Below are 16,954 nucleotides of genomic sequence, written 5' to 3'. Positions count from 1 at the left end.
CCTTCCAGATTCTTTCCAGCTGGGAAAGTGGCCTCTTTTGTCTAGCCCAGCAGTTCTCAACCCTGACTGCGTATGAGAATAACCTGGGGAGTTATTTCCTTTAATATGTCACGTCTGGCCCCATCCCAATCAATTAAATCTGTATTCCTGGGGTGAGAATTGACAACGGAGAGTTTTTAAAGCTCTCCAGGTGAGCTTAAAGTCTAGTCAGGGTTGGAAACCTCTAACCCATCTCTTTTTCCGTGCTGTCTGTACTCATCTGCCTAGGTTCTCCTTCCGGCCGCTAACTCTCCACTACCTTCATTTTATGACTTCCCCCACCTACTCAAAGTAGGCAGATCAGCTCACCTATGGAGGTACCAGGAGTGGGAAACACAGAGCGGGACAAGACTCGAACTTCCCGTTCTTCAAAGGTGGTACCAGTGACCAGCAGCTTTGAAATTACCTGGAAACTCATTTAAATTACATACTCCTACTCACTCAGAATCTGCATTTAAACACAATCCGCAGCCAATCTGAATGCATATTGGAGTTTGAGAAGCACTGTAGTGATAAGCACATACACCGACATGCTCACGGCGGGACCGCCTTGATGACCCTCCTTGAGGGGCCAGGCTTGGAATTACATGTTCCAAACCCTCAGTGTCCCCAGAGGTATGACTCTGTATGAAGCCCTGTCCTAACTGCTTTCGTAGGCAAAGCTCATTTTATTCTTGCTATAATAGCTCTGTGAGGTGGATGTGTTATTAACCCTGAAGACAAAGAAAACAAGGCTCGGAGAAGTGAAGTGACCTGTCCAAGTTCGGGATAGACTTGAAATTTTGGGTAGAGGTCTGTTTGATTACCAGGTGGGTCCTCTTTACAATGAAAGAGGTGTTGTGATGATGCTTTGCCTGGAAACTAGTGGGCAACACAAAGGAGGTGAGACAGCATGTGTCATCCTAGCCCTTCCAGCTTTGGACTGAAATTGGCAAAACCCTCTCCCTGATGATACCAAAGAAAGAGAGACCAGTTGTCCTGCTCCAGTCCATTATTAGCAATGAATGAAAGGAACGGTGAGTGACGTGCACAGCCCCGTTGAGAACTACCTCCCCGCCTCTCCCCCCACAGCACAGTCTGGCCCATTTCTTGGCCGAATCCTCGTGGGCGTGGAGTCATTTCCTCTTTAGCACAGAATCCGATCTCCTGAGTATTAAAACTTACACTTTTCGTTTATGTTCTCCTCTTCGAAGCCAAAAATCACCAAACCAGATGGCTCTTTCTCTGTCATGGAAAGGACATGCCCAGTTTAAAAATCATTGTAAAAAAAAAAAAAAAATTGTCACTGAGTGTCGAACAGAACCGAACTTTCCTACCTAGCTTATCGCTGGGATCGGTATGGCCAAACCACTAAGGAAGCCACTTGCTCTCTGGCCCACGAAGCCACTTTTTTCATCTTATGAACAGGATAATTAACACCACAGATGAGGTTAAAAACTCGATCGCGGTAGAGGCTTTCCTTGAGCTTGTAAAACGGATGAGTAGCGTGCTGAATCGTCCTCTCTTCATAAAAGTGGTTTCCAGGACGTGTGTCTGTATTAGTCAGGGCTGCCTCGCCAAAAAGCAATTCTCTATCCAAAGAGCTGTTATTTCTTGCTCACATCCCAATCCAATGCAAGTGGAACAGGAGATGGAAGGGGAAGGGGTGGAGAAAGGGGAAGGAAGAAGGTGCTCTGCTCCACCCAGACCTCAGGCTTCGGATCTCCAATCTTGCAGAACTGCAGTGTCCAATGGGGACAGTCAGTTTTACCCACCATTTAAACTCATCGAAAGTAAAACCTCACCTCCTCAGTTGCGCTAGCCACGTTTCCAGTGCATAATTGCCACATGTGGCTAGATGATACTGTACTGAACAGAGCCAAATAGAAGTTTCCCACTGTTCCAGAAAGTTCTTTTGGACAGCTTGCTCTAAACTTCAGAGCCCCCCACTGGGTTGTTTGTATCCTCCAGGCAAAGAAGAGGAGAGTGTATGCAGGGTTATGTATGCCACACTAGGGTGTGGGGATGCTGACAAATTTTCCCTTAAATCTGTCAGCAAAAACTCAAGATTTGGCCCCCTCTTACTGCAAGGAAACTGGGACATGCCTTCTAGCCTTATGCCTAGAAACAAGCACAGATACGGGTGAGCCCTTGGCAGCCTTGTCCCAAAGGCCTTATCAAATGTGCAGTATTCTATTCCTTGTAATTCTAGAAGGATGAGCCAAGCTTCTAAGAAAGACTGCCTTCCTCTTGATTGTGGCAGATGTAAATTCTTGGTGAAACCAAAACAGAACGGTAATTAAGGTGTTGATGAGGGTTGCCTCTTTGACTACTGTTAACCACTTCATAAAGAAAGCCTTATGACATTGATACCCCCCGTGGCAGGCCATGTGGAAAAGTTACTGTGTTTTAATGCTCTAAACCAAGGTTGGTGGACTTTTTCTGTGAAGAGCCAAATGATAAATATTACAGGTTGTGAGGGTCATGCAGTCTTTATCACAATGATTCAACTTTGCCAACAGGAGTGCAACAAGGGTCATAGAGAAATGAGTGACTCCATGTTGGCAAAACTGTTTACAAAAAGGCGTGGTCAAATTTGGCCTGTGGGCTTCGTTCGCTGATCTCTGGTCTTGCACCAGGTACTCTTCATTTTCCAGCAAAATCACCCTTTTCTTCTGCCTATATCCTCCAAAAAAGGGTTGCTAAAAAGAAAAATGAAAACACTGTTGCATTCATACAACCAACGTTCTGCGTTAAGCATTTCACTGGCGTTAATTACATTTCATTTCATTCTTACAACCCTTTAAGTTAGATTTTTACGATCGCCCCCATTTTACAGATGGGGAAGCTGAGGTCCAGGGAGGTTAGGTGACATGCTCGGTGCCACAGAGGCACAGGACAGGCAAAGGGCGGAGCTGGGATCAAAGCCCGGTTTGGCTGATGCAGAGGCTGAGACTCCAAGTGCATGGTGTATGCTCCACTCCCAATCACTGGGGCTCAGAACATACTGTTTAATATCCTCCAAGGTAGAAATCAGGGAAGTATTTATCCATAGGCGGCACCAGACAGAGGGAATTAGAACAGGAGGTGGAAAAAGAACTTACAGACACCAACTGGTAGTTGACGGGGTTTGTTTGCGAACATCTGGAGGAAGGAGGCAGTGGAGTAAGAAAGAACTGTATAAACTATGTAGGGGTCTATAGTCTTGCGGTGGCAGATGGGGAAATCACTATTGTGATGAGCAAAGGCTTATTAATGTGCCCAGTTTTAGCCCTCCCCTACCATATCGGAAACAGGGATTTTTGTCTTTGTTATCAGCTTCTCCTTTTTCCAGTTGCTAGCTTTTTTTTTTTTTTTTTTTTTAATGCAAAATCAGGACACTGAGAAATAGAGAAATAGACCCAGGTGGAATGGAAAAAAAGGGAGATAGATTTTTGTTAGTCATTTCCTGTGCTCTCCTTTGTTGTGGGAAGGCTGGGTAGTGAACAAAATAGAGAAAGGGCAGCTAGAGAGGAAAACAGCAAGAGAGGTAAATTATACAGTATATTGGTTAGAAATAACAGAGGTAGAAAAGCTCCCCAAAAGCGCATGTGGTCTGCTCTCACAGAGACTTGGGTTTGGGGTGGCGAATGAGAAGCTCTGATATAACAGAGAGGTTTAAGAGTTAAGAAGGGAAGGGGAGACACCTAGATAGCTCAGCTGGTTAAGCGTTCGACTATGGATTTTGGCTTAGGTCATGATCTCGTGGTTCGTGGGTTCGAGCCCTGCGTGGAGCTCTTTGCTGATGGCATAAATCCTGCTTGGTATCTTCTCTCTCCCTCTCTGCTTCTCCCCCATTTGTGTTCTCTCTCTGTCTTTCAAAATAAATAAATAAATAAAAACTTTAAAAAATACTTTTTAAATAAGGAAAGGGAAATACTAGGGTTTTTGAAAAAAATTTTTTTTTATTTTTATGTTTTTTGTTTTTTTTTTTTTAGAAAGAGACAGAGCATGAGCGGGGGAGGAGCGCAGAGAGAGAGAGAGAGAGAGAGAGAGAGAGACAGAATCCGAAGCAGACTCCAGGATCTGAGCTGTCAGCACAGAGCCCAACGCGGGGCTCAAACCCATGAACCGTGAGATCATGACCTGAGCTGAAGTTGGACGCTCAAGTGACAGAGCCTCCCAGGCACCCCTAAAATTTTTTTAATGTTTATTTATTTTTAAGAGACAGAGACAGAGCCTGAGCAGGGGAGGGGCAGAGAGAGAGAGAGACGCAGAATCCATAGCAGGCTCCAGGCTCTGAGCTGTCAGCACAGAGCCCTAAGTGGGGCTGGAACTCACACGCTGCAAGATCATGACCTAAGCGGAAGTCAGACGCTTAACCAACTGAGCTACCCAGGTGCCCCAAAATGCTAGGGTTTTGAGAAATGCTACCATGAGTTATAAACTGGACCCCTTAGAATATTCTTTGAGTGAATAGTGAAAGCCTTGTTACCACTACAATTATTCCTGCTTTTGAAGATAAGACTCTACACAAAGATTGGGCCACATGGGACCTTGGGATTTTTATTGGGTTACATGAGCAAAGTGACTCCATTTTTAACCTCTGAACTGGTCAGAGGAATCCAAGTTCTATGCAAAAGAGAATTATAGTAGGCATAGCTCACAAGATAGAAAATTCTACCCTGGAAGTGTTCCTGTAGCCATTTATAGTGATGTTGCAGGAAGAAACTGATGAGCCATGTAGAGAAAGGGTTCTCCAACTTGGCTAAACATCTCCAACATGGAGCTCGCCCAATCCAAAGTCCCACACTACTTCCATTCCTGTAATGGTGTGGGGGCCTGACCCTTTACAAAATCTCTCCAGGGGATTGAGAGGTCTGGGAACCAATAATGTCAAGAATTGAGCATGGTGACCAATAACTGACTTCTAAGTATGACATGAGAGCAATATCCCCCACAGACCTCTCTTTCATAAAAGAACACCCTTAGGGATACTTAGCCAATGAGAGCACATTCTATTGAAAAGGAAGTGTCCAAAGCATCTCTCAAATAAATAAAGAGAAATAGAATGAACAAAGTCACTATGAAGTTATATCCTGCTTCTTTTTGGGTCTGCTCAGATGATACTTCAGACACATTAAGCTGCCCACTTACTTATTTTAGTGCCTTTTATCCTTTTTAGTGCCTATGAGAAAGGGTGCCTATCACCCTTTCTCTGAATTTATGCCAAAAGGATTTTTTTTTAATTTTTAAAAATATTTATTTGTTTTTAGTTTTTTATTTATTTTTTTAATTTTATTTTTCAGTTTTTAAGATCTCTATCCAAATTAGTTAGCATATAGTGAAACAATGATTTCAGGAGGAGATTCCTTAATGCCTCTTACCCATGTAGCCCATCCCCTTCCCACAACCCCTCCAGTAACCCTCAGTTTGTTCTCCATATTTATGAATCTCTTCTGTTTTGTCCCCCTCCCTGTTTTTATATTATTTTTGTTTCCCTTCCCTTATGTTCATCTGTTTTTTCTCTTAAAGTCCTCGTATGAGTGAAGTCATATGATTTTTGTCTTTCTCTGACTGACTAATTTCACTTAGCATAATACCCTTCAGTTCCATCCATGTAGTTGCAAATGGCAAGATTTCATTCTTTTTGATTGCCGAGTAATACTCCATTGTATATATATACCACATTTTCTTTATTGATTCATCCATCGATGGACATTTGGGCTCTTTCCATACTTTGGTTTTTGTTGATAGCGCTGCTATAAACATGGGGGTGCACGTGTCCCTTCGAAACAGCACACCTGTATCCTCTGGATAAATGCCTAGTAGTGCAATTGCTGGGTTGTAGGGTAGTTCTATTTTTAGTTTTTTGAGGAACCTCCGTACTGTTTTCCAGAGTAGCTGCACCAGCTTGCATTCCCAATATTTATTTATTTTTAAGAGAGAGAGAGAGAGTGCACTAGTGGGGGAAGGGCAGAGAGAGAGACACAGAATCTGAAGCAGGCTCCAGGATCTGAGCTGTCAGCCCAGAGCCCAGTGCGGGGCTCAAACTCACGAACCACAAGATCATGACCTGAGCCGAAGTCGGATGCTCAACTGACTGAACCACCCAGGCACCCCCCAAAAATATTTTTCACAGGAAAACAGAGTCAGACAAAAAAAGAGAGAAGAAGTTCTCAGCCCTGTCACAAAAATTCTTCTAGAATCCGGATAATTGTGTCTGAAAGATATATCTGGAAAATAGCAAATAAACTACATTTTTTTATAAATGCAATCCCATGTGAAAAGCTGTACGGGAGATCCTTAGGAAAAAGGCTAAGTTAGGATGATTTTTCTGTAAACTGAGTGTGTATATTTTTAAAGGGATTATATATTTTTAAAGTTTTCCCTTGCTTGCAAAAATAATATTTATTATCGCAGAAGACATGAAACATTTAGAAAAACAGAAGAAAAAATTTAAATATGTATAATTCTATCACTGAGAGAGAGCTGTTTTAAGTATTTTGGAGCATACCTTTCCAGATGAACACACGCACGCACGCGCGCACACACACACACACACACACACACTCATATACACACATATGAACATATATGTACATACAATAATCTGTTTCCAAAAAATTGGAATCGAACTGTGCATAGTCCTGGTAACCATTTTTTTTTTTCACTTCATCTATCATGAGAATCTTCGACATTGCAAACATTTTTGCACGAAATACTTTCCAAAGGCTGCAAAGGATCCTATTAAAACTTTACTGTTGGCCACTGAGGTTGTTTCCAGTCTTTGATGTGATGATGAGTGATGCTATTTGTCCAAATCAATATTATTTTAAATCAAGACACAAAGATACAAGCAGCAATGTCAAGGAAAACAGTGACGTTGGTAAACACCTCATGTTTTATTTATTCTCAGACACTGAAGTTGTGTCTTGGGAATGGGTTAACTGGTTCAAGTGTACGAAGCTATTCCTCCCACGTCTGGACGGCGGCTGATGAACCGCTGTGTCAGGTGTCTCAGGTTGTAAGAGAAGCGCATCCCCTCAGGTGCCCCAGTGCCCTGCCCTGTGCTCTGGTTCCTAGGCTCAGGAAACCTCTTTGTCCCTCCAATATTAATAATACTAAAGAGGCAGAAGAAAATGTAATGGATGGCTTCTGTGATGGGCTGAATTTTATCTGCCCCAAATCCATATATTAAAGCTCTAACCCCCAGTACTTCAGAATGTGGCTGTATTTAGAGACAGAATCTTTAAAGAAGCGAGGAAGGTAAAATGAGGTCGTGGGGGGGGGGGCACGCTAATCCAACGTGTCTGTGTCCTGATCTCCTTTTCTTACGAGGACACAGTTATATAGGACACACACGAAGACCATATGAAGATGGGGGGAGAAGACGGTCATCTACAAGCCAGGAAGAAAGACTTCAGAACAAACTGAGCCTGCTGACACTCTGATCTTGGACTTCTAGCTTCCAGAATCAGGAGAGAATAAATTTCTGTTCTTTGAAGACACCCAGTTAGTGGTACTTTCTTAGGGCAGTTCTAGCAAAGAAATACAGCCTCCTAACACTTCTACAGAGGAATTCTGTTCAAAGACAGCTATTTTTTCCTAAACAAAAAACAAAAAAAAAAACAAACAAAAAAGATACCCCAAAATAAAAAAAAGCCCTTTCCCCTTTTATTCCGGGGGAGTCCAGCCCCCCTCGGAGCAAGGTTTAGTGTCAGAGAGATGGGACTGGAACTCGGGCTCTAGGGCTCAGGAGCTAAACCACCCTCAGTATGACTTTGATGCGTGTGAACATCGGGAGCCTCATCTTTGAAACAGGGATCATGATTCCTGTGACAAATAAGTCCCACCCCTTGGGAGGATTCTGAGGCACAGCAGATGGGAGGAGCCCCCAGCACAGTATGGAGGAAGCACTGGATGAACCCTTTTAGCTGGTGGCCTGTCCAAGCTCATCGACCTCCCTTCAGATAAAGTGAGTTATGAGAAGCCATGTCATTTTTAAAAAGACAACCACATGTTCAGAACTTCTGCTTTAAGGCAGACTTGCTTTTGTGTAGCCCACACAATATCTTCTAAAACTTGGAATTAGCCGTCAATATTTTAAAAATAGGAGATCCTGCACACAGATGCTGAGTTTCTGGCTTTTTGAAAAACCAGAAGATCTGGCATCACTAGACCCCACACTCCTATAGCTGTACTCAGCTGGATCCGCCCAGCAGCTGCCCAGCCTTCTGGCTCACATGGCTTCTGGGCACAGAACTCATCCATGTTGCCTGCCAGGCCCTGTAGCATTGAATTTGTAACCCAAGCCTCAATGCATAAACTGATTTTTATAAACGAGAAATGCACACACAGGGGTGCTTGGGTGACTCAGTCACTTGACCATCGGACTCCTGATTTTGGCTCAGGTCATGATCCCGGGGTCATGGGGTCAGGCCCCACATTGGGGTCGGCGCTGAGCCTGGAGCCTGCTTAAGAGTCTCTCCCTTCCTCTCCCCCTTCCCCTGTCCCCAGCTTGTGTGCTCTCTCTCTCTGTCTCTAAAATAAAATTTAAAAAATTACACACACACATATATATATACACATACAGAAATATACATATATATGTATATGTATGTATATGTGTGGGTGTCCCTTAAGTCACATGCCTCTTGACATCATTATTGCAACATCTTTTTCTTTTTAAAAATCTGCTTTGACTCTGAAGTGCACCTTTGATTGAATAAAACAGAACCTTAAAAACCCTTTCACCACATCCATCCTAGCAATGTGGATGAAACTTTACAATTCCCCTAGTCTAACCCCTTATTTTCCACATGTGGTCAAGCAGCTGGTTTACAGCCAAAAATATAGCTTCGGAAGGGGCCCTCGAAATTATCGAGTCTTTGTAAGTCCTCACTGTTGCCGGAAACCTCCGAGATTGAGGAAAGGTTTTTAGGATCTGATTCAATGTTTATCAGGAAACAAAAAGAAAGAAAGAAACTCACATTTCATTAGTGCCATTAATTTTCTTTCTTTGCCGCCCCACAATCCCCCAGGTATCATGGAAATGATCCCAGGTATTCCTAAAACAGGCTTACCTCCACCCAGCCTGTGAACCTCTGCGTTGTCTTGTATTAGTTGCTAGGTAACTGAAGAAGATTTATGCACATCTATTGTTAATTTCGAAGACAGTTTCCAGTTCTGCCATAAACAGCACTAGAAGCAGACACCACACTTGCTCAAGAGAGGCTCTTCTCACCCTCCCTGAGATGAGGCATTTCAGGGCACATCTACAAGGTCTAAAATAACCTGGTTAAGAAAAAGAAAAAAAAAAAAAAAAAAAGATAATGCTGGTAAATTCCCAGCTGTCTGCAAAACAGTTGAGCAAATGTGAGACATTTGGGCCCATCTCCAGTGCCCTCTTGTGCCAAATCCATTAGAAGTTGTATTCAAAGAGCATCATCTGTCCTCTTAGTTTGCCGGCACGAAATCTAATCTTGTACTTCTCCTTCCCAAGCCTTCCCAGCAGCACCAAAATCCAGCCTTTGAATGGAAAACTCTATATCCCAGAAGCATCTGCAAAATTATTTCTCAGGCCTGTAGCATCATTACCTTTTTAAATGCTCTCGTTAAGTACAAGTACCATTTATACTGGTTTGGACCACATGCACAAATTTTATTGCCACCGCCTGGGTAAGCGATGAGGAGACCCAATTTATACGATGGTCCCCCAAACCAAAGTTTTATAGAGTGATCATGATTATCATGACCCTTCGCGTTTCGGGAGCAGTTCCTGTTTTACTAGGACCTGCCCTGAGCATCTCACCATCGGATTCTCAGTACAACTTCCTTTTTTTTTTTTTTTTTTAATTTTTTTTTTAACGTTTTATTTATTTTTGAGACAGAGAGAGACAGAGCATGAACGGGGGAGGGGCAGAGAGAGAGGGAGACACAGAATCGGAAGCGGGCTCCAGGCTCTGAGCCATCAGCCCAGAGCCCGATGCGGGACTCGAACTCACGGACCGTGAGATTGTGACCTGAGCTGAAGTCGGACGCTTAACCGACTGAGCCACCCAGGTGCCCCCTCAGTACAACTTTCCAAGAGGCCTGGTCTGTGGCATCACCCATTGCTTCTGGCCCATATGAATTCCTTTGCCTCTTCCTAATTCATCCTCCACACAGGCTCCAGAGAGTTCGCTTTCACATCAAGACCTGAGCGTGCCAGGCAAATGTTTACATCAGCCACCGCATTTCCTGATTCACAGGACGCACGTTCACGTTCCTTAGCCCGGAAGACGAGGATCTCCATCACCTGGCCTCTGCCTTCTCCATCTCATCCCCCTCACTGCCCCCTCACATTCTGCACCCCCACCCCCAGCACTGCCCCTGGTGGCGTTCCCAGCACACGTGCTGTTTCTTGCCCTGGGTCTTTGATTGTACCGCTTACCCTGCTCCCACAGCATATATTCCCACCATCCCATTGTTGCATCACCTCCTCGAGGCTCCCAGGGTGCTCTCAGTGCATCTGTGGAATTGCTTTATAATGGTCTGTTCATCTGTCTCCCTCGCTACATGTCTGAGTCTTTTCCAAGGCAGCATCTACATCCATCTCCTTCCTTGAGGTGTCCCCAGAGCCTAGCACAGTGCCTGGCCCCTCGGGAGCGTCACTTTTTTGGCGAGAAGGAGTAGAGGGGAAAGGGAGAGAGACCCTATGAGGGAAGCCATGAATACCAATGCCTGATGGATGAGGCAACCCAGGCTCCGACAGAGGTAGAGTGAGCTGAGGCAACCCACTTAGCAAATGGAAGAGCCAGATACATAGAGGGAGAAAGATGGCTAGAAATAATCTCACCTATCCTTTCATAGAGTGGAAAGCGCTTCTGCTCGCTCTCTCCCAGGAATGGGGCACTCACTGCCTCTCCAGGCAGCCATGCCCACTGTCGGGCAGCCACCCCCCACGACAGCCCTTTCTTGGTTGGTGCTGAAACCAGTTTCCCGGATTCACATCAGCCTGGTTCTACTTTTGTCTTCTGCCGCGAGACGTTTCCTCTTGTCAGAGCAGAAGTCTCAGACTTCCCCTTCTGTGGATAAATCACCCTCAAGTTGCCCACCCCCTCAATCATCATCAAAAATGCAAAAATAACCAGATTCTCAGCCTGAACAGAAGTGTTTTCCATGCGCTATCTAATCCAAACCTCCCTGAAGCACAAGTTAAAAAACACGCCCAAGACCACGCAGCGAGAAAGTCACAGATCAGGCTAGACCCCAAGGGGTCTAACTCCAAGTTCATGGATTTAACCACCTCACAATACTCTTGCCTGTCTGAGCCCTTCAGCTATTCGACAGTGAAAAGCTAAGCAGATTAAAGGCACATAATTCGCTCTCTTTTTTTTCTTTCCTCTAAAACCAGCTTTATGGAGACCTAGCAGATTTCTCTCCTCTGAGGATTATTTTAAAAAGTGAGTTTCTTTCTCCTCCCTCCTCCCTCCCCCCAGCCCCATCTGAGGAAGAAAGATGGCTGACTGCAAATACCATGTTATTCAAGGGGTGCCGCACCAGGATGAGCCAACTCATTAGTTTCAAAGCCTCAAATTAATCTTACATTACTGTTCTCAAAGGTTAAAGGTCATTTTTTATCTTCTTAGCTTTATCCACCACCCGGGAAGAAATTGGATCTTTATGCGGGCAGAGACCCCTCTCCCTATGGTACCAGCTGTTCATGCTTCTGTCCTTCCTCGTGAGCAGAAACTGTGCAGAGTGCTGGGATTGTTTTAGAAACCCAGAAGTGGTTGTTTTTTAAGCAGGAGAATCTTGTAAATCATGCAACACAGAAATGATTAAGAGGCCAGTCCTAAAATTGTTGAAAAAAGCTAGAGTCTTAAACACACTGCTATGCCAGAAAGAAGCTGGAAGAAGCTGGAAAGAAAAAGTCCCTTGTCTGTCCTCCAGCTTTGCAACTTCCCTCTGGTGCCTCCTAGTGGCAGAACCTAACATGGCACCGGCTGGCTGGGAGAAATGGCAGTCCCAGTCGCAGCATCACAAAATACGGGCGGCTTCGAGGCTGAAAGACAACAGCTTAATACACGGCACCTGCAGTCATACCTATACCAGGGACATGGGCTGAAAATGTAAGTATTTAATTATGCTGGTGTGTGGAGGCGCTGGCGGGGTGCTAGTGATCCACATTCATGGAATGTTCTAAGCTTGGTCCTGAGAGCCTTCCCAAATCATCAAAGGAGCCACCCCCACAGAGGGAGGCATCGTTCCCAGATTGGGCTGCCCCAGTTAGACTGAAATTCCTCCTGGGTAGCCCTGGCTGGATCAAAGCTGCATTGAGGAAGGGAAGAAAGCTGCATTGAACCTTGCCTGCTTGTGTTCACAGTAGCTATTGTCTCGCCCGAAACGGTGTAATCAGAGCGAATACATTGAATGGTATTTGCTTTCCTGACCTGGGCCTTCTCCTACCTTTTCTCCCAGTTCCATAAGGTGGGCTGGCGTATAAAAGAGGGTTGGGGGTGGAGTGTGGCAAGAGTGATGGGTCGCCCCTGGAATAGAGAAAATACAGCCTGCTCTTTACATCTCTAAATGCTTCTAGAAAATAGGAGCCCTGGGGAAAGCACAGGTTGCCATGCGGTGTCGGGACATGATACTGTCAAACTGAGAGAGAAATGTGCCCTTTTCCAGGGCACTGTCCATCAAAACCGTTCCGTCGATATCTCGGAGCCAAATGGCATTCCTGAAAGATTGCAGCTGCTAAACAGAGCATGGAAAAGGTCAAGGTAGAAAGGCTGGATTTGGCAGAAGAAAGCAAAATACAGCCATCACAGCCTCTAATTCAACTTAATTTTAAATTGTATTCAGCAGGAAGTTTAATGACCCCATGAAACAGGGCAAAGGTGTTACACGTATTACATACCACGCTTCCGATTCAGGTCAACTCTGTCTCGAAGACAGAGAGGCAGCGGGGCACGAACTCCACTGGGGATTAAAGCCCCATGAGCACAATTGAGGATGGGAGCTGGTGAGAAAGGACTGTTATAAATCAGGGGCAGGTGGGGACCCAGCAATAATTCCAGTCACTCTTTTTTACTTCCGTGTTGAGCTGGCACTGTGGGGGTAAGGGAGGGCAAGTTGCCAGTTGGCTGAAGCCACCTTACCCATTGTGGCCTAGAAAGAGAGAGGCTAGGGGCTAGGGCTTTTCAGTGTCAGGAGTATGGAAAACACTGTGCACTGGGCCTCCCTGGTGACTGGTCTTAGCTCCCATTGAGTTCCACCCTATCTAGACTGTCAGGTGTAGGCATGAGCAAGGTTGGTTCCTGACTCTTATGGTGCCATGGGACACAGATGTAATGGGAATCATTCATTCTGCATGCTTGGCATCCCTTCCACTTTCTTCTGGTAAAAGCACCACGATCTTCCTGTAGAGAATGACCTGTTTTTCGGCACCTAACACCTTGGTTCCAGATGCCCCCCCTTTCCCCTGCATCCCAGTACTGGGAGCAGACCTAAGCCTGGCCACCTGAAACCAGTCTTAAAATTTTTGTTGCAACGGTAAGGAAGGAAAAGCTCTCTTTTTGTGCAGGTTATTGGGAAAATGGTTTGTGTATCACTCAATTATGGCCAAAATAAGTCTACACAGTGGATCCGCCCCTCACCTCAGTGGCGCACAATAGTAAAGCATTGATCATACCGATGGGTCTGCGTGTTAGCATCTGTGCTCAGTAGGCAGTTCTGCTCTAAAAGTCTTTTGCTTCTCTGGGACCGGCAGGCTACCTGTAGCGTATTCTCATGGAGATTCCCGAAGCACTACAGAAAGGCAAATGAAACAGGTAACTCTGAAGGGCTAGGCTTAGAACGGACATACTGTCATTTCCAAACACATTCCTCTGGCCAAAATAGGCCTCACGGCCATGCCCAACATCAATGGGGTGGCAAACGTATTCCCCCTCTGGTGGGAAAAACTACCCCATTACTGGAAACGAGTATGCACGCACGCCTATAAGAGAGGTAAAGAATTGGAGACATTCATGTAGTCAATCACGTGGTACAAGCCGCCTTTGCCACCTGACGGGACAAGTCTTCCCGAATAAAGCCAACAAAAAGGAGAGCAAAGGCAAGAGAGGAAGACTGACACATGATAACATTGTGGAAGCCCCTGAATCCTGCTGTGTCCTGACTTTTCAATTATATAATTGTTTAAGGCTGTTTCAATTGGGTTTCTGTCCTTTGCAACAAAGACTCCTGACCTACGGTATCAGTCAGGAAACTCGCAAAGTCTACAGAGTCAAGTCTAAATGAGAAGTGGCAAGATTCAAAGAGCAAACAAGATAGAGTGAGTGAGTTCTGGAGGCTGAGCCTCGATTGGCTGCCAGAGGCCATCGCACCTGAGTTATGGAGCCTTTTTCAAGGTGCCCTTAGAAAGCCAATCAGTATAAAGGGAGTATTGAAGGACACTGCCATTGCACTACTCTGGACCAAAGAAATATAAGGGCTCTTGTTTCTCCAGTACTGACAGAAACAGACAAAGGATACCAGAGTGGGCCATGCTGATGTTAGCCACAATGGCCCCCTCCGATGTTAGAACAATGTAAGTTCTGGAAAAGTGCCACAGGGCTTCTGGGATCTTAGGTAGTATAAAAAGTCCTTGATCTTGTGATCCTAAAAAAGAAACCAAAGATCTCACAGGGGGAAAGGAGAATTTTGGCCTGAGAGGGTCACAAGGACGCTAATATTTGAAGAGCCTTAGCAACAACATTAACTATAGCCATTACCATTTATTGAGAACGAACCACAAGCCAAGCACCAGGGTAGGGAATCACCGTATGTTAGAACATCTAATCTTATCAGGAAACCTGGGAGGTCAGTATTTTATCACCATTTTACAAATGAGAAAGACCTTAGAGAGTTTCCATCCCCCATCTAGGGTCCTTGGGCTGAACATCTGCCCTGCCCCAGAGCCCTGGTAGTTAACAACAGCTGCGAGCCTCCCTAACTAGAATTCTTTGTTCTTTCTGACCCCGGAGCCCACAGGGACCTTTTAATTAGTACTTCCTTCCTTTCCCCTTTTTAAAGCCTCCTGTTCTTTGAAATTGGGGCCCAACATCAGATTGGAGAGAAAAATATCCTCTCTGTAAAAACTCTTCTACAGTCTTGTTGTCGAGGACAGTTGTTTCCCCTGACTGGCACCCAATCTCCCTTCTCCTGGGTAAGAGCACCCAGGGTTCCTTTGAGGAATCAGCTTCCTTTGGGGAATGAGATGCCCTCATTCCAGGCAGCTGAGGTGGAACTGGCCCTGCATGCTTTCTTCCCACTCCAGAGTCTTGGTTGCCAATCCCCATAGTCCGTGACCTTAGTCAGAGAGCCACTTAGTGTGGTGGGGCCAGAGACTACTAGGGTTTGACCTTAAGCCACTTACCTTATCATTTCTGTGCCTCAGTCTTCCCTTCTATAAAATGGAATGATAACAATAGCCCCAACTCTAGAAGGCTGTGATGAGAAAGAGTTAAAGTTATGCATATAAAGAACACTGATTCAGCCGTGACCATCACCAACCAAGGCTTGGGTGTGTGACATATGCAAACCAATGGGCATCTTTCCTAGGATTTTGTTGGAAGTACTAAAAAAAACAGTACCTTCCTCTCTTTTCTCTCTCTTCACTGAATCCTTTCCTCTCTCTGTGGTGGGGGTGTTAGGCTGTGGGATATGGGCCCATATCTGATCTGAGTGGTCCATAGACAGGTTTTTATAAGCATTGTTTGAGAACCCGAGTCTGGCTGTGCCTGTAGTTACCTCTTCCCTGGACTTTTCAGTAGTGTGCGCCAATGATTACCTTTCATGGGAAAAATCAGGTTTAGATGGAGTCAGAAGAGGGGATGGGCAGGCAGAGTGAGTAGGATAAGAATTGTTGGAGTATCTTCAGACTTAGGCATCTTCTGACTTTTCTCTCCTCTCTTAACACACAAGCCACACAGAGGAGTTAACTAGGACAGGGGAGGAGAAAAGCAAGTTTTATGCTATTTATTTCCTTCCTCCCTCCTCAGCGAAAGAGGAGCCACTTTGGAACTATACATTCTGAGTGGGAATCTCAGCTTAGCCATTCCCCAGTTATAAAAACACACACGATTTTTGTAAACCCACTGACTCAACCGTATGAAATGATCACTTTTATTGGTCAAAAAATGGTTGAATATTAACAATTTCACATTGTTCAAACTAACAGTTCCCACCTTATGGGGTATGGTTAGGATTAAATGAGGTGATGCACGTGCACATCTTATCATAATGCCTGGCACCAAGATAATGGCTATTAACCGCTGCTACTACTATGATGGTGGTGGAAGTGATGAAGACGGTGATGGTGGTGCTGTTGGAAGCGGGGATGAAGATGGTGGTGATGCTCATGGTGGTGGTGGTGACGAAGGTGATGATAGTGGTGGTGAAGATGGTGATGGTGGTGGTGATGGAGATGGTGATGCTGATGGAGATGGTGGTGGTGGTGGTGATGATAGTGGTGGTGGTGATGAAGACGGTGATGGTGGTGCTGCTGATGGAGGTGGTGATGAAGGTGATGATGGTGGTGATGAAGATGGTGATGGTGGTGCTGTTGGAAGTGGTGATGAAGATGGTGGTGATGCTGATGGTGGTGGTGGTGACGAAGATGGTGATGGTGGTGATGAAGATGGTGATAGTGGTGCTGATGGAGATGGTGATGCTGATGGAGGTGGTGATGAAGATGGTGATGGTGGTGCTGATGGAGGTGGTGATGAGATGATGGTGATGCTGAGGGTGGTGGTGACGAAGATGGTGATAGTGCTGATGAAGATGGTGATGGTGGTGCTGATGGAGATGGTGATGAAGATGGAGAGGATAGTGGTGGTGGTGATGAAGACGGTGATGGTGGTGCTGCTGATGGAGGTGGTGATGAAGGTAATGATGGTGGTGATGAAGATGGTGATGGTGGTGCTGTTGA

The sequence above is a fragment of the Neofelis nebulosa genome, chromosome 4, assembly GCF_028018385.1.
Source record: "Neofelis nebulosa isolate mNeoNeb1 chromosome 4, mNeoNeb1.pri, whole genome shotgun sequence".
Lineage (NCBI taxonomy): Eukaryota > Metazoa > Chordata > Mammalia > Carnivora > Felidae > Neofelis > Neofelis nebulosa.
This window is presented reverse-complemented; position numbering follows the sequence as displayed.